Raw genomic sequence first — 21737 nt, forward strand, 5'->3', positions numbered from 1 at the left:
ACCTAAAAGATGAGCTGTGTTTACATAGAGATAACGAGTTCCCTATGTTGAATTTATGTATAAATACCAACCGAAATAAAAATAAAAGTCAACATTGTTTTGATTTGCATATTATTCTACTTATGATAAGAACTTCTACCTAATCTTTTATTTGTGAAGTTATTTCAGTACTTGAAATAAAGATAAAATTGTGTTTTCTTGACAGAGTTGGGGGTTGGAGGAAATACAAGTGCACTTTCCTTGAGGCATTAGTTAGGTTCTTTGGTTACAGGCAACAAACGCTAACTCTGGTTCAATTTATTAGAAGGATACTGGTGAGCACGATGCACCAAGCTGATGGAAGTCTGAAGAGGCAGGTTTAGAGATGGGACAGAAGTCAGGAGGGCATCCTGGCAGGGGCAGTTTCTTCCCTCTTTGCATCAGAATCGAAGAGAGAGGACTTCCCTGGTGGTCCAGTGCTTAAACTTTGTGCTTCCACTGCAGGGGTCATGGGTTCAAGCCCTGGTCAGGGAAGTTCTGCATGCCGCAAAGTGAGGCTAACAGAAAAATCAAAGAGAGGAAGTCCAGCTGACCAGGCTTAGATCTTAGAAGGCCTTCCCTTCAAATCCTTCCCAGAGGAAGAATGTGGCCAAATGATATTTCTGGAACCTCTTTGCTTCCATTAAAGAAGAGCTTATCTGCATTTTCTGACCTACCAAGACGACCCACTATGGGTGGGAAGTAAATCCCCCAAAGGAAACAGAGATGCTGATAGGAAGAGGGGATGGATGCTGGGTAATCCATCATCAAAGGTCCATCACAGAGTCAACAGAGCTGTTTCCACACCTGACCCTGCTCCTTGTGAAGAGAACTTCTTCCCTCCCCCAAATCTCTTATAAGAATGGAGATAATAATAAACCCGACACAACAGGGTTAGTTTGAAGTATACATATTGTAATGCTTAACAGGTGCCCAGGACAATATCTGTCACATACTAAGCATGTCTATTAACTTTCCCTAAATCGTACTATTCTTTCTAATTTCGATTGTGCCGGTGTTAGGCTTTTCCATATTAGTTGCATGTATAAACATACTTGTGGTATGTTTCTTAGATCCATGTATATTAGTATTCTATTATCAAAGTGTGTTCTTCCAGAGAAAAGAGATCATGCCTCACTTTCAACAGTGCCATTTGCTTTTGAATAACTGGCAATGATACTAATAACAGGGAGGAATTGCCCTAGTGATTAGTTTTAAATATTGTTTTGAGGGTTTTTCTTTTTACTATCTACATAATATGTTATTTATAACACAGTCAGCGTTTATAGTTATGCTTGAGCTATAGGCTTCCATTTTCTTTTCCATGGTCATGTGAGGAGCCTTCATTATACAGAGACTTTTGTCTCTGTATACAAGACTTTTGATGATGGAATGGTTGACGTGGGCTTCCCTTCCTAAATATTTTGCTGATTCACTTGTTCCTTTTTTTTTTTTTTTTTTTTTTTTGCGGTACGCGGGCCTCTCACTGCTGTGGCCTCTCCCGTTGCAGAGCACAGGCTCCGGACGCGCAGGCTCAGCGGCCATGGCTCACAGGCCTAGCCGCTCCGCGGAATGTGGGATCTTCCCGGACCGGGGCACGAACCCGTGTCCCCTGCATCGGCAGGCGGACTTTCAACCACTGCGCCACCAGGGAAGCCCCACTTGTTCCATTTTTAAACATCAGGAGATTACCATTGGTGACATCTGCTAATTATTTGGTTTGACGCGTGGCTGGCAAGAGACTTCCATCTGCAGCAATCAGGAAGACGAGATGAGTGTGCGGCTAATGCTACCCAGTCCATGGCCTATTTGTAGTGATGAGTACCCTTGTCTTTTTTCTGTTTGCCCCATAGATATCACGTGTTGGAAACATAGCTGCCAGAAGTTTAGCATAAACCTGGTGAGACTGAATATAACTTCCGTCCAGTGGAAGGTGCATTGTCTTCCTATTAACAGCATAGCAGCTCTCGAATTGCATTGGCCCAACCGATTGCACATTTAAAACCTTCTACATCTCTTTTAAGGTCTCCTGCCAACCCTAATTCCGATGTAGAAGCAGTCTTGAAAGAGAGCTGAAAACTGACCTTTTTTGCTTCCTGGTACCAGGTTTTGAGAAGTCCCCTCAAATGGCCCTTGATTGTTTGTTTTTCTCACCATCATCACGTGTCTGCCACAGCTTCATTAAGACATGTTAGTTAAGCTTCCTGGCTTAATTCTGAGCACATTAAATCATACTCAGTAAACTCACTAAACATCTTGCTTGTTTGTTTTTGTGGTGCTCAGTCAGGATTAGAGAGGCAGTGAGCTCAGAACCTGGTAGGAGCCACACTTGCTAATTCTTCATTCACACTTTAGATCAAATTAGTGTACATTTTCATCATGTCGTGTTCTACCAAAGCAAACAGAGGAGAAGGCTTTCTGTCCCCTGGTTCTTCTCGTCTGCTACCGCAGCAGATGACTCAGCACAGGAATCCTCCAGACAAGACTATAGAGGGATTTGTACGTCTGCTCATGGCGCATGGGAAAGCCACAACCTTTGAGGGCTTAACATAAGAAGTAGGTGCTAAAAAGCTAAGTCAATGAATAGAGAGGATCACGCAATTGGTTATAGTTGGCCCTGTTGGGGAGAACAGAAAAGACTCTGGGCTCTGGGCCTTGTTGCTGTCTTAGCCCCTTGTTCCTCTCTTAGCTCGCTCCCATTGGGGAGCCCTTTGGGGGAGCATTGCTTATTTATAAGCTGGCCATTGCTTATTCTGGTGCCTCTGCCAGGTTCCTCCTACCTCAGTACATTGACACCTGCTGCTCCCTCCGCCTGAAAATCTCCCTAACCCCCTTCGCCCACTAAACCCTCCTCTCAGGATTTATCCGACCAGACACATTGCGGGGAAGACTAAATCAGGACTCCATTAAATCTTCTCACACCACCTTCAAGGTACTCATTATGATTGTAATTGAATAATTAATCGCAGAAATTGCTGTTTAATGAATGTATTTTCTGCTAAAATGGAAGCCCCCTGAGGGTCTTACTTATGTTTGCATTTCAACTCTTTTTATACATAGTAGGAGCACGGTACATATTTTTTTAAATGAATGAGTGAATTCTGAATTGAGAGCTCAACATTCTTAAATGTGACAACCCTTATTTAGGTTTTGTGACTAAACCATAGCCAAGTTTTTTCTGGAGCACAATTTCAATAGGCCAGAGGAGGGAGAGAGAAAAAGGTATGTAGAGGATGGGCTGAATTGGGTCAACTTTCTCTTCGTTATGTTTCACCCAGGAGTAGTTTTATGCCAAGGTAATTAAATGCCAAAACAAGCTTGCAGAAAGTTTTCTCTTTCCACAAACTTCTCTAACTGTAGAAAGGGTAAGAATTCTTTTCAAACCCCACTTCTGTTTTACCATTTACCTCACATACTGACCCAGTCTCTAAGACTCTCACCATTTTTATTGTGATACCTGAGTTTAGAACAGAATCCTAGGTACCAGGTCAGTGCCTATTGCTTTGTATGAACAGCAACAGTGCTTTTCATTACTGGGCATAATATACTTTCTGGTTATTTTCTCTATAGCCTTTTTTTAAAAAAATTTTTTTAATTGATTTTTCTCTATAGTCTTATACTGGAAATAAGCAATGATTGTGACTTTCCTTTGACAGATGGAGGAAATGAGCACAGGCAAATCTGGAGCCCTTGACCACTGTCACACAGGCAAGACTGGGTCACATCTAGAGGAGCAGTGGAAGGAAACCTCCAGAACTCCGGGCCTCAGGGCAGTTTCCACAAGGCCTACAGCTAATCACAGATCCAGGGTTTCCTCCCATTGACTAAAAGTATAATAAATACAAGTTACAGCCTGACTACCTTCTGAGAAAATCTTATAATGGTTAGTAGGGGAAAGAAGAGAAAGTCCAGATGTTTGCTTTTTCTTTGTTTCTCCTGCTTAGTATGAGTTGAATGCTAACTTGAGAGCAGCTTTAACGGTGGACTGGAAAGTGCTTTCTCTTAAGGAAACAGTCATGTATCAGAAAATTGGTAGGATACAGACAACACAGGATAGTTACAGGAGGACATGGATGGGGAAGGGGAAAAGGGACAGCAAAGTGTGGTCATTATTTATTCCACTGACCTGAAACCTAGCACGAGGGAGGGAAGACTCAAAAAGCAAAAGCCACACGGACTCATTGTTTTAACAGCACATCAGTTTCTTATTCATCAAACTTCCAACAAATAGTTACTGAAAACTGGCAATATACTAAGCTCTGTGGATACAGCAAAGAAAAAAAAGAAGCCCCTCGTCCTTTAGACTTTTCATTTCAGGGCAGGGGGTTCATAAGGGATGGAGGGAGAGATAATATACAAGTAAATAAACAAACAGGATGATTTCAAACACAAATAAATCTTCCAATAATGATAAATCAGAGTAATGTGATAGAGAGTGGCTGGAGGTGGGGTGTTATTTTAAGTCTGTGTGGTCCAATGCAGTAGCCACCGGTCGCAATGTAGTTCGTCCAAATTGAGATGTCCTGAAGAAACGTGCCAGATTTCAAAGACTTAGTATGAGAAAAATAACATAAAAGATCTCATTTTTTTATTATTATTATTATTATTTTTTTGCTGTACGTGGGCCTCTCACTGTTGTGGCCTCTCCCGTTGCGGAGCACAGTCTCCGGACGTGCAGGCCCAGCGGCCATGGCTCACGGGCCCTGCCGCTCCGCGGCACATGGGATCTTCCCGGACCGGGGCACGAACCCGCGTCCCCTGCATCGGCAGGCGGACTCTCAACCACTGCGCCACCAGGGAAGCCCCTATCTTATTAATTTTTTATACAAATTGTATGTTGAAATGATGATATGTTAGAGCTACTGGATTAAATAAAAACATTATTAAAATTAATTTTACCTCTTTTTAATTTGTTTAATGTAGCTACTAGGAATTGTACAGTTACACGTCTGACCCCCATTTATCTCACCTGATGTGTCTACTGGGCAGCCCCGTGTCAACAGCGTGGGCAGGGAAGGCTGTCTGAGGAGGTGATAATACACGTAGCAGTTGACAGGTCATGTGAAGGTCTGGTGGGGCAAAGGGAATGCAGAGAACCTGAGGTGGAAACCAGTTTGGTGAGTTAGAAAAGAAAGGCAGAAAGCCAGTGTGCCTGGAGAGAAGAGTGAGTGGGAGATGCTAGGCCTGCCTCGTACAGGACCTTGTAGACTAGAGGAAGAAGTTAGGATTTTATAGAAATACAAATTTTCTATAAAATGTGGGAGCAGATTTGCTTCTGTGCAGTTTTCCAGGCCCTGCTCCAAAATATCAACATTCATTATGAAACCCTGGCTTAAAAAATGCAAAGAACCCACTCAGCTCAGAATATCCCTGTTCTAATGGGATATGCATTTATTAAGCTTGTTTACTTTCATATAGTAGCTGCGGTGTTTATATATAGGTTTTTTATGAGGAGGAGGAACACAGGTGGACAGAGAATGAACTCCTATAAATCAGATGAATATTTGATTTCAGTTTCACCTTCTTCTACTTTACTCAAGTTAGAACTCCGATTGAATGTGTAATAGGGAAGGCAGGCAAACTCAAGTTTCACCAGAAAGTACAAAGTGCAGGTTGGGAGATAAACACTGAAGTTTTTTTTTCCTTCATTATACATGAGTGTGTCCACTACGTATATTTCTTCTGCTGGGCTACTCCCAGGAAGAGGAAAAGAAACTATGTTCTCCCCTCCCCCAGTCCTGCTCCTGCGGGAGTGGTTATTAAAAAAAAGTAGTGAATCATTTAATGACCAAATATTTCTGAGGGATTTTGGAGTTTATATAATGAATGTATTGCCATAAAAGCAAACATTTGACTTTCACAAGTGAAGTGGAAACATTTTTGTTCCCAGTTATCAAAGGGAAACTGACATCCATAATTATCAGGTAACTCTCACACACACAATAAAAGCTACAGAAGAACATGTCCTAACTAGGGCTAATTGGTCATTAAATTAAAAAGGAATGAACCCAAGTGTTCAGATTATCCAGGGACACTGTCAAGATTGGTGCTTAGTCAAAACGCATTAAACCCTGCCAGTGGCTGACGCCAATAAAAATATCTAAATCCTGGGTTGGCGTGATCCACTCTTACTGTGGTTCCCGAGCAAGCTATGCGTACAAGGCACAAGGACAAGTGAACAATAAAAGTACATATTTAATATTAGCTGCAAGAGATCCTCATATCCCACTAATGGCCTCTCTGTCCGGCTGAACTGGAGCCCATGTTGTAGGCTCAAGCCCTCCATGAACCCAGCTCCACTTCTAATTCCCAGTCTAATTTCCACAGGCTGACTGCGGAGTCCAAGGGGATGAGTTCTCCTGAGTGCTGAAAGTTCATGCTACAATAAGAGAGGAAGCAAAATGACTGAGCCTGCACTTTTGACGCAGTGATCCTGCCAGGCAATTGGCATGGCTGCATCCGTGTCCTTGAGTTCCACAAACAGATATGTAACTCCTCCTTCCTGGGACCTGAGGGTTCTTGAGCTAGCAGTGACGTTGATGGGGGAAAACTAAAATGGAAATCAAGAATGGGTGATCCTATGGGCTTCCCTGGTGGCGCAGTGGTTGAGAGTCCGCCTGCCGATGCAGGGAACACAGGTTCGTGCCCCGGTCCGGGAAGATCCCACATGCCGCGGAGCGGCTGGGCCCGTGAGCCATGGCCGCTGAGCCTGCGCGTCCGGAAGCCTGTGCTCCGCAACGGGAGAGGCCACAACAGTGAGAGGCCTGCGCACCGCAAAAAAAAAAAAAAAAAAAAAAAAAAAAAAAGGTGATCATAATCTATAACTGACAGTTTTAAGAACTTTAAGAACAAAGGGAAATGCAATTTAAAAAAGAACGTATCTATATGTATAACTGAATCACTTTGCTCTATAGCAGAATTTAATACAACATTCTAAAACAACTGTACTTCAATTTTTTAAAAATGCTGTTTTGAAAATGTGGGTGCATACTGTATCACCATTACTAAGCACGAACCCTGCAAAGTAAGTTTTATGAAATCTATTTAAAATGAAATCAAATTGAGGCTTACAGTAATTAAACCATTTGGCCAGGGCCAAATGGTAACCTAGTGGAGGGGCAGCTATTTGAGCCCAGATACATGTTCCTTCCTTTCTGCCACACTGCACACGTACATATTCCTGTGAACTGAAGTAATAGCAGAAGCCTTTCACCAACATTAGTGTTGTGAAAGCACTAATGGAATTTCCCAAGTAGGAAATTGTTCAGTACATTATGTGTTATCCATTATTGCTATTGATATAAATTGCATTAATTATACTTATGAAGACAGAAATAATTAATAGTAGACAATGTAGCAAGGAGTAAGTATTTGTAATTTTTCCAGGCCTATGGAAAGGGAAAAAACTGTATTTGGCTTTTGGTTTCATTCCCCGACATGCCAACCCTGAACTTCCTCTGTAGACATCTTCACCTCACGCTCAATATGAATGTATAAAATCTGGCTTATTAGCTTTTTTCTTAAACCAGCTCATCTTTTTTTTTTTTTTGCGGTACGCGGGCCTCTCACTGCTGTGGCCTCTCCCGTTGCGGAGCACAGGCTCCAGACGCGCAGGCTCAGCGGCCATGGCTCACGGGCCCAGCCGCTCCGCGGCATGTGGGATCTTCCCGGACCGGGGCATGAACCTGTGTCCCCTGCATCGGCAGGTGGACTCCCAACCACTGCGCCACCAGGGAAGCCCCAGCTCATCTTTTAAGATGTCTGAAGGGAAGGCAGTTCCAAGTTTGTTTAAATCAGTGGCTCTTAACATCATCAAGGAATCAGGTTACTTGAATATTTGCTTTGTCCCTGGACTAGATCCTCTTATCACAGCAAAATGGTGGCCTGACAGTTCCAAGTGCCACATGGAGACAACTTTCAGCAAAAGAGACTGTCTTTTCCTGTGTTTCCCTTTTTGGAAAAAAGAAGACATTTCCTAGGGGCCCCTAGAGGATTTTCTTCACATGTCATTGGCTAGAAATGGACTCCGTAGTCTTATCCTAGAACAGATTCATCCTCTGGGCAGGGAATAGGGCCTCATCTTCTGAAGACCATGGCTAGGAAGAGGAGAGAAGATAATGGAACAAAACCAGGATTCAGTTAGGAAGGAAGAAGCAGGGACAGAACAGGTGGTGGATCAGCAACCAGTGGTATGTGCCACATCTTATGCCCGAGCTGGGCCCTCAAGTCCCTCCATGGTAATAGGTTCCATAGACACTTTCCAGATCAGTCTTCATAAAGTACAGCCTTGGTGGTTTTCTGGTGTTGCAGAACTCAATGCCAACACCTCAGTATGACCTCCAAGGCACTCTACAATTCACTCCAAACTCCCTTATTCTTAGGCCATATTCCCATGCAAGACTCTGTCTGTTCAGGGCACCTCCTCTTACCTCCCCTGCACCACTTCTCCTGTATCACCTCTATCCTATCCCCAAAATGATACTTCTAAAAACAGAGATCTGAACTACACTATCTTACTTACAACAGTGTCTTAATGACGTTTAAATTCCATTGCATGGCATACATAACCTTTCACAATTAGATTCTACATGTCTTTCTAGGTACTTTCTCTATTAATCACTATGTCCATCCTCACCCCCTCCCCTGACACTCTAACCACATAGAAGGTTCTCACCCTTCCCAAACACATTATGTTCTTTTATGCCTTCCTTCATGGTTTATCATAGGTTGTGCTCATTGTCTGGAATATATTTCTCATCTTTTTCCATCTGGTAAAGCCCAGATCAAAGTTCATTTCCTTTATAAATTCTTTCTCAATTCCCCAGGTAGAAATAATTTCTTCCTCCCTGGTTGCTTCTAAAGAGTTCTATTACATTAGTTAAAACACTGTGTGGTAAAAATTTGCACCCATGTCTTCCACTGAGGTGTTTTTCTATAACAGATTATTATTATCATCATCATCATCATCAATATCATTATTATATTATTCTTTGTGCCCTCAGCCCCTAGTACAGAGAATATTCTCAATAAAAGTTGGAGGGCAGTCTATCTAGAATACCCACTCTGTCTGAATTCTGCTCACTCTTCAGGGCCCATCTCTTCTAGGGCTTTGTTGTTATTCCCTACTGATGAGAAGTTTCCTTCATTCAAATCCCCGTAACTTTGATTTGTGCAATTAAGTCATTCATATCCTGTCTTGTCTTACGGTTGCCCTCCCCGCCCCTCTCTGCCCAACTAGCCTGTGAGCTCTTTTGGTAAAGCCTGTGTTTCAATATTCTGTGGCTCTGTTCCAATTCACAGTGTGGCACCAACTCCCAGTGTGCTTTGCTAGTACGTATATATATATATATATAATCAGTTGTTTCTCTTTCATTTCAGCTTTAGGGTCATATTATTTGTGGATTCTTAGCTTTAGAGAGTAGGAAGTTAGAAAAAAAATAGTTAAACAAACGTGTTTGAGAAGCCAAATATTTCTCAAATATCCTAGGTGAAGGGGGATCTTGTATGTATTCTGTGGTTAGCTCTAGAAGTTCTATAAGAATTTTTGAAAATATTTTTTAGATAATAATTTTTGAAAATATACAAACAGCCTTGGTGTTTATGATTTTTTTTTTTTAACCACGTCTTATCACAAGATTCCTTGCTCTCAATGGCACTGTGTTTGCGATCTTGTTGAGGTCAACAGATCTATTCCAATTTTTAGAGCCTTCTCTCAAGTTAAAGGTAGACGGGGCTACCAACAGATGTTTATTTCAGAGGGCGTTGAAAGAATTGATCTCCTTTAAAAACTACCATTAGATGTAACCACAGTTGCATTTTATTAATATGTGGCAAGTTTGTAGTCACCAGTGATTATGTCTGTCTTACATCAAACAACCAACTGACTTGGTTGATTCAGTGAAAAAAAAAATCAACCAACTAATCAAGCTTGAGAAACACTCAAACTTCCCAGAAACCAATGTTTCCTAAGATTCTATTGTTCACATACCAACTGCCCATGTACCTTATATGTGTACTGCCTACATTGCAGTAAAATTAATAATTCTTGGAATAAAGCAATCATAAATTTAATACCAACATCATTTGTCATAAACAAGAGGTAATTATCTTTAAAAAGCAATAAAACATAACAATGTGATTGTAACTCTACCTGGAATGTAGGAAAGCCTCAGTGCCCGAGGCAGGCTTTCTTTTTTAAAGATGGGCAATTAACAAAAGTAAAGAATTGAAAAAAAATGCCAGACTAAGGAGAAGGACTGAAAAGAATTTTAAGAATACATAGCCTTCCCTCTACATAATTCATTTAATACTATTCCTTGTTATTATGCCCCTCTGAAAATCACCTCCATACCATGAGTGACACCAGCTTGCATTTGGGAAATAAAACCATAACTAAAACAATTAACTGGTGGATTAAAATTAAAGTTTTTAAAGAAGTTTTCTGGTTTATGATCATGTGTTTTGCATGATTACAATGTATTTTGCTAAAGACAATACTTTACCATTTTTGAAGGATTTATAATATTTGACTAAGTGGGTAATATTCAGGAGCTAAAATCTGAAACTCAATTTTATGAGAAAGCAAATTACACTTAAATAAGACTTTGGAAGAAAGCACAATGAAAAAATGTAAGGGAATTTAGAAGATTTCCCTATTTCAATTTACACCTTAAGAGCATTTCTCTTATTGGGTATTTAAAGGCTCATCAAATAGAAGGCTTACTTCTGAAAGAAGTATAAAAAATTAAGTTTTGTTTTTGAATTTTTTTGGCGGTACGCGGGCCCCTCACTGTCGTGGCCTCTCCCATTGCGGAGCACAGGCTTCCAGACGCGCAGGCTCAGCGGCCATGGCTCACGGGCGCAGCCGCTCCGCGGCATGTGGGATCTTCCCAGACTGGGGCAAGAACCCGTGTCCGTTGCATCGGCAGGCGGACTCTCAACCACTGCGCCACTAGGGAAGCCCCCAATTACTTGCTTTTGGATACCTTCCATTACTCTTATCTCCCCTCGAAAAAAGTTTGCCCATTCTCTGGTAATTACCCATACTCATGGTGACCATACCTCAGAGGCACAGAATAAGATGCACTTTATCCGACTGAATTATTGATGAATGATTCCTAAATGCTACTGCTGCCAGGTGCCTAGTTGGCTATATGTGAATAACTTTGGCAGTCTGTTAAAAATAATAAAATTGAAGATCCCACCCCCAAGTCTAGAAGAAGCAACTCAGTAGGTAGAGTACATAGGATTTCATGAAGGTAATTCTGAGTTACTATTATAGAACAGTCTTTTCATTGATTTATTCATACTTATCTATATTGTTCATTTGCAGATAACTAGTGCACTAGGCATATAAGTATGAATAGACAGTCTTTGCCTTTGAAGAATTATTATTTAGTAGATGATATAGACTTAACAGAAAGAATTTTAATTAAAGTCAATGTGCAATTATGAGGGCAATGTGAATCACCTAAAGTATTGTAGACATTTGAAAGAGTCATAAATGACTTAGAGGGGACCAGGGAAGATCTTGTAAGGAGGTGGTCACTCAGTTGGGCTTTGAAGAATAGGTGAGATTTCCATGGGCAGGAGTGAAGAGCATTTGAGTAGGTTTTTCAGGCATTTTCCCAAAAGTGCTCAAAAAAAAAATTATGTCATACTAGATTTATTTTCATTTTTATATATTCTGTGTTGATGAGCATAAGTAAATATTACAAGTCAAATATTTAAGTTTTTGGATATTGTCAACAGCTTTAATTCATATTAGTAATCATTATCACATATTTACTAAGTACCCATTGTCTATTGATATCTATTAACTGATATAGGACAAATTACGACAATAGCATAAAAGTTGTCTACCTTGGGGAAGCTAGGAAATTATAAGACATAGAAACATTAACTCAAAAATACTCAGTATTTATTAGTAAATATATTGATAATCTTCCATATTCTTTCAACTTGATGCACTTCTCTGCTAATTAACATGTAGACTGACTCTTCTTGTAGATCACTTTTTGGATAAAGATGAACATTTTTTAAGTTTTTATTTTAGTATCATCAATCAGCAATGCTTCCTCTTGTAATAACAGGGAAACATTTTATACTCTCCTTTCCTTATCCCATTTATAGTTAAAAATCATTTTTAAACTTTCCCTTTCCTCTCAAAGGTCCCATTTCATCCTTTGCACTGCTTTTCCAATTTTACTGCAATATGTCTTTGCTATTTCTCGGTAATCTTCACTTTCTTTATTAGTTTCAAAAATAATATGCCCTTTATATTAGCCTCAAGCTCTTCTTTCAGTTAAAGTACAAAATTAGTTTGGAATTTTTCCAGAACTTTTTCAAAGAAAAATGCTATGATAGCACTAGTGTGATGCATTCTGTATATCATCATTAAAATGATTAAAACTGTTATAAAGCACATTTTTGTGCTCAGTGGTGTACAAAGAAATGGAAATTATTGGTATTCTCTAGAGAATCTAATACTAAGGAGGATGAATCAGTAAAGGATATAATTTGTGAGCAAAAAATACACAAACAAAATAATACAGTTGTTATGGAAGATAAAGTCTAGGCATTAATGAAGAGAAAGTGTTGCAGGATACACTTGGTTTCAGAGACCCTATACACAGAAGGGTGGCTTTATTATGGGATACACATGATCATCTTCTCTTTTCCTTTTGACTCCACTTCTACTATAGCTTCTCTTTCTCTGTATACCGCCTTCTATTTCCTTGCACATTTCTCTTTTCCTTCCCCCAATCTCTTCTCCACTCAATGAAAGAACAATTCCCCAGCCTTTTTTGGTCCTAAAAAGAGCATTTACTCTTTTCTCAAATTGGTCCTTGCCCAGGATGAGGAGGCTTCTCCACTCCTAAATGGCTACTCTGGGTACTCCTGTTCAGTCCCAGTCTCAGCTGGCTGGGGTCTCTGCCTTCCAAAAGCACCACCAATTCCTCACTGAGAGCATTAAAGACTGACATCATGGTGCAATAGAAAGAACTGGGAGTCAGGCACCATGAGTTATAAGCCCAGCTCTGTCAACAGCTACTTGTATGGCCTTATACCAAGCTGGGTCTGAACATTCTTATCTATAAACTGTGGAGGTTTGTGGCAGGCTAAATAATGCCCCCTTGCCCCTGAAAATATGTCTACACCTTAGTCCCTGAAACCTATGAGTGTTACCTTATATGGCAAAAGGGATTTTGCAGATGTGATGGTTAAAGAACTTGAGATGGGGAGATTATCTTGCATTATACAGGTGGACCTGACATAATCACAACTGTCCTTATCAAAGGGACCCAGAAGGAGTCAGTCAGAGGAGAAGCCAAGGTGACGATGGAAACATGGATTGGAGTGATGCAATTTGAAGATGAAGGAAGTGGTCACAAGCCAATGAATACAGGTGTCCAATAGAAGCTGGAAAAGAAGCGGAAATGACATCTCCCCTCATGTTCTCCAGAGTGAACCGACTCTACGGCCACCTAGACTTTAGCCCAGTGAAACTGATTTTGGACTTCTGGCCTACAGAGCTGTAAGAGAGTAAATTTGTGTTGTTTGAAGCCACTGAGTTTGTGGTAATTTGTTACAGCAGCCATAAGAAACTAATACAAGGTTGCACTAGGTGACTTCTATGGCTGCTTCTAACTTTAATTGTTACTTCATAGCTATGACCCATTGCTAAGTGACCCAGACGTTGCAATACTTGGGTGCCTTAACAGATCTTGTTTTCTGTTTGTGTTTGTTTGTTTTTTTTTAATAAAAACATTGTTTGACGAGACAGTTTACAGGTATTGCTTGTTCAAAACAGCAAGTGCATTTGAAGAAAGGCAATTGAAGAAGAGTCTCTGCAGTTTCATGTGAGATTTTGTTCCAAAAAGAATTGGTAGTCAGAGAAGAGCATTCATCTTCCCCCAGGACCTAACCCCAAACTACCATTCCAAATTCTTCTCCCACTACATCCTACTCTCCAGGCCCATCAGTCTTCTGATCACTTCCCGTACAGGCTCTTCTGTGTCCCCATTTCTTTGTTGGTACTCAGCATGAAATGCTGTCTCCCCAAATCTGCCCAAAACTCCAACCAAAGGCAAAGCCGTCTCGAAATCTGACTTGACCACCCAGGTCACATTTAATATTTTCTTCCCCTATTTGCTCCATGTGTATCATTTGTCCTACTTCTGTTCAGACTCTTGAATCCATCTTCTACTTAGTGCTTACACCTCGGTCTCCTCCATTAGACAGAAGGAACATTGAAGGCAATGTCTACGGCTTATTCATTTCCGTGTTTCCTGAGTGTCTACACTGTGTCTTCAGTGTCTGCACAAAGTAGATGGTCCATGTTTCTTGTATTAAAGTTACAGAGGACTAGAGCTGAAGAACCAATTATTGTTGCTTTTCATAAATATACATCTTAGTGCAAAATTCTTCCATAGGAAACGTTGTGAAGGAACATTTATTTATAAGTGCTCCCTATCTTCTCCCCTTATTTTCCACTGTGTTTTACTTTAGTGTAAACTTCCTAGGATTACCCCTCCTCTGACATACCAGGAACAAGTAGGAAAAAATTAAACAAATCTAACTTGCATTTTTTTTCCAATAAAAAGATGAAAAGTTAACTCAGGAGCCAGGGAAAGAGTAAAGAGTTTTGTTCAAGCACAATACATTGCAATTACAAGAAGAACATAATCCCCTCTGATTTACCTTTACCCTATCATTCCTTCTCTCCCTTGAAATTCAGGATTAGGTGTATTTAAAGAACTTAAAAACTATTTTAAAGTGTCAGGAGTAATCACTGATAATACCTCTTTACCCCCTTGTTCCAAACTAAATCCTAATTAAGTAAAGCTTGTCAGTAGAGCCTGAACAGTAAAAGCAATTTATTCTACCTGCTTTATATTAACCATATCCCAGTATGGATTTGATGATGGAGAACCAAGAGATAAGATTAGTTGACTCCAGAAATACCTTCTGGTGGTAGAATGCCTGTCACTTTACTCATTTCCTTAATCATAGTTGGTGATGATGCCAAACCCTTCATTTGGATAACTAAGGGAGCTTAACTATTAAATCCTCAGTACACCAAAAAAGGAGACAAGTAGGTAGTACCGAAGTGCCTATTACTATTATTTTTCAGACGGGTAAATACATCCAAAGGTCAAAGTCTCACAGTATGTCTGTGAACAAAACCACAAAGAGGATGAGGCTAATGGACGTCCAGTCTTGTTTTATTACCACTTGCCCGATCGACACAGTCAGCTAAAAACCCCTGACTTGTTTGAACAAAGGTACATGAATTTGCACGTGTTGGATTTAAGTGGCAGTGATGCTGGAGGAGATCCTACGTAGCAGCTGTTTAGATTTAGCAGCATCAGAAATCATTTTATCTTTATAAACAGCGAATGGATATTGGTTCTTTAAAGAAAAGAAATCTGCTAATTCCTCTGATGGTAAAAGAACATCTATGGAATGCTACTATCTACAAGTAAACAAACAAACCTCTCAGACTAAACCCAGGTCACCCACACATACTAACATCTTCTTTCATTATTGGCCTTCAGGGACACGATGGATGTTCTAAGTGTTTTCCGGCCCATTCTCCTCTTTAGGACACAGGTCAGGACAGTACAGCCTCAAGACTAAGCTTTGGGATGAATGTTTATACTGCTACTCCAGTTCCCATTAAAAGAATTACAATGATACTGCAATCTGAATACTTCTGGAAAAGGCCTAAGGGGAGAGGCCTTTATTCAAAAAAGAACTAGTAGCTAAAGCAGGACAGAATAAAGAGTGCCTAGTTCAGAAAATCTGGCCAAGTCAGTGCATTCCATATAAAATAAATTACATCTGTTGACTGGCAAGAAAAAAAAAGAAATGTAGGAACTAGTTGTATATGTAAATTTTCAATAAAGTTATATAGATTCTGGTTTAGTTAATTATTCTATTGTTCTTGTACCTTAAAAGTAAGTTTAAAGCAAGTGTTTGATCTGTGTATTTTGAGGACGGAAAGGCCCAGATCTGGGATAGGAAGCTGCCAGGCTAGAAATGGTTCTTGGCAGAATTCCATCTGGCCATTGACTGATTTTCTAAAATTAAGTGTTCCTTGCTTCTATCCCTAATTATTTGGATGAATCAAATTTGAGAGAAAATAAGCATGTCATCTCAGACTTCATAATACTGGGTGTAGTCAGACATGTAATTTACAACAGGAAGTACATCTCTGAAACTTGCATAAAAAGCACAAACAAAGTCAGGCCAATGTAAGTTCAAATTTTGATTAGGTCATTTGGCCTATGTGCCCCAGGGCAAGGAACTTAAAACTCTCTGAGAGTCTCAGTCTTCTCATCCATAAAATGGGAATAATAGTGCTTCTTTGCAGTGCTAAATAAGACAAAATATGTCATCAAGTCCACACACAACCTATAGATACTCCAGAAGTGGTAGCTATTATCAGGAGTCCTGGGGGAAAGCAGCATTATTTATATAATGGATACATAAAATATCCTTTAGAATATTTTAAACTCCTCGAGCTTGAGTTCTAATATATTGCCTTGTGTAAACTGTCAGACCTCATATCTAGCAGGCACTAAATAAATACTTGTTAATTTGTTTAATTATATATTTTCTTCCAAACAAAGAAGTTATGCCAGCTTTTCCCCAGAGCTTCCATTTCCCCTGCTTTATTTATTAATTTCAGTGACATCTTTGGAAGCAGTTTGCCACTAAATGGCAAAGAGCAAAACAGCAAGAAAAACCATTCTGACCAAAGAACAACAAATGAGCCTCAGCAGAAAATAAAAGAAGAATCTAAAGCAGGCAAGGCTGTCTTGGGAAGGTTGGTCTTGACTGTGTTGAGAAGGAAGGTAAGGCGATGGAAGAGGGCACAGTGAATGCAAGGGGGAGTGGGGACAAGGCAGGGTAATTTCAAGTTCAGCTCTAAGGAAGTCATAACTATTTAGCAACAGAGCCAGGACTAGAACCAGGGTCATCAGATTTGGACAGCAACATCGGAGATCATGAGTCACCATCCACAGTGTGCTAAACTGTCTACCATGCTGCCTCCAGCTGGGAGCTTTGCCCCTCCTGATCTGTTTTCTTATCTGTTCATTGAGAGGTTTGGACTAGATGAACTCCCAGGTCCTTTCCAGTATTACTAGTCTATGTACATATGTTTCTACATAATACAACTTGGCTCCCTAGATTATAAGAGCTTACATTTTTGATAGTGCTTTAGAGTTTACCGCAAGCTCTTGAAGTTACCATTCTACTTGACCTTCACAACTACTTTGTAAGTCATATATTTTCATCCTGCAGTTTTACAGTTGAAGGAACTAAATCTCTGAGAGATCAAGCGAGTCAGTCACAAGATTTGCTAGCAGTGGAATTTTGCGCACACTCGAGCCTCACAGTGAGCTGAGAGGTTTAGTATTAAAAGTACAAGTATGTAATATACAAGAAAAAAAGCGCAAGGAAGTCAAATAGAAAGGGTTGGGGTGTGGTGGGGAGGTTGGAGAGGAGAAAATACAGCACAGGTTGAAATAAAAGGCTAAAAGTCCAGAAGCACTTTCACAAATGACCAAGGGCAAGTAAAGACTTTTTTTTAAAAACAAAGACGAGGTGGGTCCGCTGCTTGACAGATGGCACAAAATTAACAGACAAGGAAGGATGAACGAATTCTCTCCTATTTTCTTTCTGCCTTAGAAAGAGAGTATCTTTCAACTGGAAAGTATAGAACATAGTAAGGCTTTGAGATCAAAATAGTGGAGGAAATAATAAATGCATTTAAAACTCTGCCCTATTTATCCAGCGTCAAGTTCCCAGGCTCAGATGAACTACCTCAAGTTTCTGAAAGGATCCATATCGTGATCAAATGGCCTATTTCTATAATTTCAGCATTTATAGAAACTAAAGAAATGCTGGAAACCTAGAGATAGACAAATGTCCCAACTTTTTTAAAAGGCAGTTTCCAAAAATTACTGACGAATGTTTGACATCAATCTTTAAGAAAGTTCTACAAAGGTTAGGTTGGTTAAACAGATGATACGTAGGACTTACCAAAGGAAGCGCCAACCAAAGAGAGCCCCCACTGGTTGACCAGGAATAAGTCAAGGTCAACTAGCTTCGTGATGAACTTATTCGAGTATAAGTTTAGAAATGCTATAAATGTGGTATATATTCATTCCTAAAGGTACTTGGCAACTTTTTCTTTAATATCTTCATAGAATCAGCTACATGATAGTGCAGTTAGTGAATTCATAATAAATTGAATAATTCGCAGAGAATTGATAGATATTGATTAATCACATTTGCACATGAGACAAAGAAGAATAAACAATATGTCAAAAGACAGATCAAGATTTAAAAAGATCTTGAAATGCTGAAATTATAGGTTTAAATGTTAATAGGGATCAGTGAAAAGGTACACTTAGGTTCTAGGAAATAACCTAGACCTCGTGGCTTTGAGAAATTTGAAAATTTCTTCGGTGGTAAGGACCTCATGACCTTCAGTCCTAAATTCTTTGATTATATGAAGCATAACTGCATGCATCTGCATAGAAGGGCACTAGTGATGAGAGCTACAGGTCCCACCTTCTATGAGGGACTGCCGGATCGAATACTGCACTCCCAAAACAAAGGATCAAGGAGAGAGCCAGCAGTAAATTCTCACTATGTGGTTTTTTTTTTTTTTTTTAAACATCTTTATTGGAGTATAATTGCTTTACAATGGTATGTTAGTTTCAGCTTCACAACAAAATGAATCAGTTATATATACACATATGTTCCCATATCTCTTCCCGCTTGCGTCTCCCTCCCTCCCACCCTCCCTATCCCACCCCTCTAGGTGGTCACAAAGCACCGAGCTGATCTCCCTGTGCTATGCGGCTGCTTCCCACTAGCTATCTACCTTACGTTTAGTAGTGTATATATGGTTTTGACAGTGAGATGGAAGGAGAACTACTGTGATAGTAGTGGGTCTTTGTCACATGACGAATGTTTTATAACGGCCTGTGGCCTTTGTTAGAAAATATGTCACATTCTTAGCAGAGAAAAAGGAAGATGTTCTGAATGAATGAACAAACAAATGGCTGAAGACACAGTACAGGTTTCTGATGTTTTCCCCTTCCCCAAAATGTGTTAGTAACAGCTCATAAAAGAATACCCACAATCTTCCAGAAACCTAGATTTTATTCAGAAGGCTGGTCCCCTCATTTCTGAACTCCCTTAATGCTGCCCTTTGGCACTCTGGCCCTCAGGACCTTGACCAAATAGTCTTTGTTTTTATTTCTACTGGTTTTGGTTTTGAAAAATTCAAGGCAAGTAAGAATTCTTAAATATAGTACTCAGTGTCTTCCTAAAAATCTGCTGCTGGTACTTATTCTCTGTTGACACGCTTGTGGGAGAAAAGGGCAGCCCGTGAAGCACCGATGCTGAGCACGGGAGCCCAGGAAGGCTGGGTGGGAACAAGGCTCTGTCCCGTGTCACAGTTTTGTACCTCAAGCAGCAGAAGAGAAGCATGAGTGAGCCTGTAGGTTCCCAAGAGGAAAGGAGGTGTATGAGGGGAGGATTCATGACCTTCCACTTACAAAGAGCTAATCATATACTTTACAGTATAGCATAGCAAATGTTTTTGGGTTTTTTTCTCCTATAGAGAAATTTGACCAAAAGATACCCAGGGAAAATATACAGTCAGGGAAACCCATATTTATGTAGATGAGGCTTCATCTTCATGTAGGACGAGCACTGAAAAGTTTAAATTCTTTTATACAGTTTGTTTACAGAGAGTCTGTTTACAGACTCTCTTCTGCATGGCTGTTTCAGAGGCCATCGGCCTGCAGACGCAGACCCTGAGGACTAAGGGACAGCAAACTTTCTCCCAATTCTGGGTAACTACCCACACATAGTCATACATACCTTACCATACACATTCTGCTTCTAACTATCTGCAGATTTGATTTACTTTTAAGTGTCTTATAAAAGCTACTGATCATCTGATTTCATGATCCCAAATTTCAGAATATAATTAACAATGCTGCTCAATACACAAAGCCATAATAAATAAATGTCTAGTTAAAAAAAGAAAAAAAGGAGTTCTAGGAAAAGCTGGAATAATGTTTTTTTGGAGAAAAGACCAGTTTTTCCCAGTTCCACAAAGATTCTTCCAGCACCTGTGTTCCAGGTGCTTCCAGCCTCTGCAAAGTATCCACAGAAGAGGACAGAGTCGGTGCCTTAGAGGAGAGGCAAATGTGCTGCCGCTTCAGGTTAGGCCGGGCTCTCCACCGCTACCCCTCACAGGCACGGGGAGGGCTCCCAGCAGGGCATTCTCTCTAACTCTCACGGCAGTTCTGCAAAACAGCTACTCTTAGCCTCATTTTAAAGACGAGGAGAGGCGAGGGAGGCAACATATCTGAGCCACACAGCCCAGGAGACATAAACACAGTTGAGCTTCCATCTGCCCACCTCCAGAGTCCCTTTTATACCACGTGTGCCCCCAGTAACTACAATACAGACTAAAATATCAAAGTGTGATAACAGCAAAACAAAGACCTGAAAAGGGTGGGAAAAGAAAGCAATCGTGGCTGGTTACCTGGGACCAGGAAAGCCTTTGTGAAGCCTGAGGCATTTGAAACAGGCTGAAAAAAGTAGAATGTCAGCAAGTGGAGATGGGGGGAGTATGATAAAAACCTCTAAACTATGGCCTGAAATGCATGTTGGACTGCAAATTCCGTTCTTTCTTCTAACTTTAGGTAGATAAAAATTATTATCATTCTTTAAACTTATGATTTATTATCTTACGAGAGTATAAAGGCTTTTCATCTTTACTGATACCATGTAAAGAAAATGAACTAGAATTACAAGGAAGGTTTTAAGTTCATATCACATGACTTATAATTTAAGAATGGTGGTCTGGACACTGACACCAGTAAGGAAAGAAAAGAAAAGAAAAAAAAAAGAAAAGAAAAGAAAAAAAGAAGAAAGAAAGAGAGAGAGAGAAAGAGAGAAAGAGAGAAAAAGAAAGAAAGAAGGAAGGAAGGAAGGAAGGAAAGAAAGAAAGGGAGAAAGAAAGAAAGTGGCGCAGTGGTTGAGAGTCCGCCTGCCGATGCAGGGGACACGGGTTCCTGCCCCAGTCCGGGAAGATCCCACATGCCGCGGAGCGGCCGGGCCTGTGAGCCATGGCCGCTGAGCCTGCGCGTCCGGAGCCTGTGCTCCGCAACAGGAGAGGCCACAACAGTGAGAGGCCCGAGTACCGCAAAAAAAAAAAAAAAAAAAAGAGGGAGAGAGAGAGGGAGAGAAAGAGAGGGAGGGAGGGAAAAGAAAAGAAAAGGGAAGGAAAAAAAATTTAAAAGACATCTCACATTCAGTAGCTAGAGAATTTAATTCAGCTTTTTCTTTTTAAGGTCATGCTGTGAGCAAGAGATCAGAATAATGATCCTTTGAGGACTCAGTCCTTGAATACATGCATAATGAAGCCTTGAAAGTAAAGACCAAAGAGATTAGCCTGCAGTTTTTTTTTTTTTCTTATTTTACTGCATGTTATGCAACCAGGTAATAAAATAATTCATATTTCTTCGTTATGAAAAATTACATATAGATGCTATTCCAAACAATAAAACCAAACCAGGGGCAATTAATAGGAACTGGGCTTGTTTTTCCACATTTCTCAAGGATATGTGCATTCTTATGGACATATACACAAGCAGATTCTGAATCCTTCCCTTGGT

General features: G+C 40.2%; 1 long non-coding RNA gene across 3 annotated transcripts; it reads left to right on the forward strand.

The window, feature by feature from the left end:
- Positions 1–1450: 1450 nt before the first annotated feature.
- Positions 1451–13801, forward strand: LOC109552850 (uncharacterized). Of its 3 annotated transcripts, none has more exons than XR_012324846.1 (3): positions 1451–2950; positions 3675–6506; positions 13319–13801. It is a non-coding gene; the product is annotated as an uncharacterized lncRNA (long non-coding RNA). The 3 variants fall into 3 exon arrangements; XR_002179781.3 differs by having other exon boundaries at positions 1460–2950; positions 3675–3901; XR_002179780.3 differs by lacking the exon at positions 13319–13801 and having other exon boundaries at positions 1460–2950; positions 3675–3901; positions 6346–6670.
- Positions 13802–21737: the final 7936 nt, after the last annotated feature.

This window comes from Tursiops truncatus, chromosome 12 (assembly GCF_011762595.2).
Source record: "Tursiops truncatus isolate mTurTru1 chromosome 12, mTurTru1.mat.Y, whole genome shotgun sequence".
Taxonomy (NCBI): Eukaryota; Metazoa; Chordata; class Mammalia; order Artiodactyla; family Delphinidae; genus Tursiops; species Tursiops truncatus.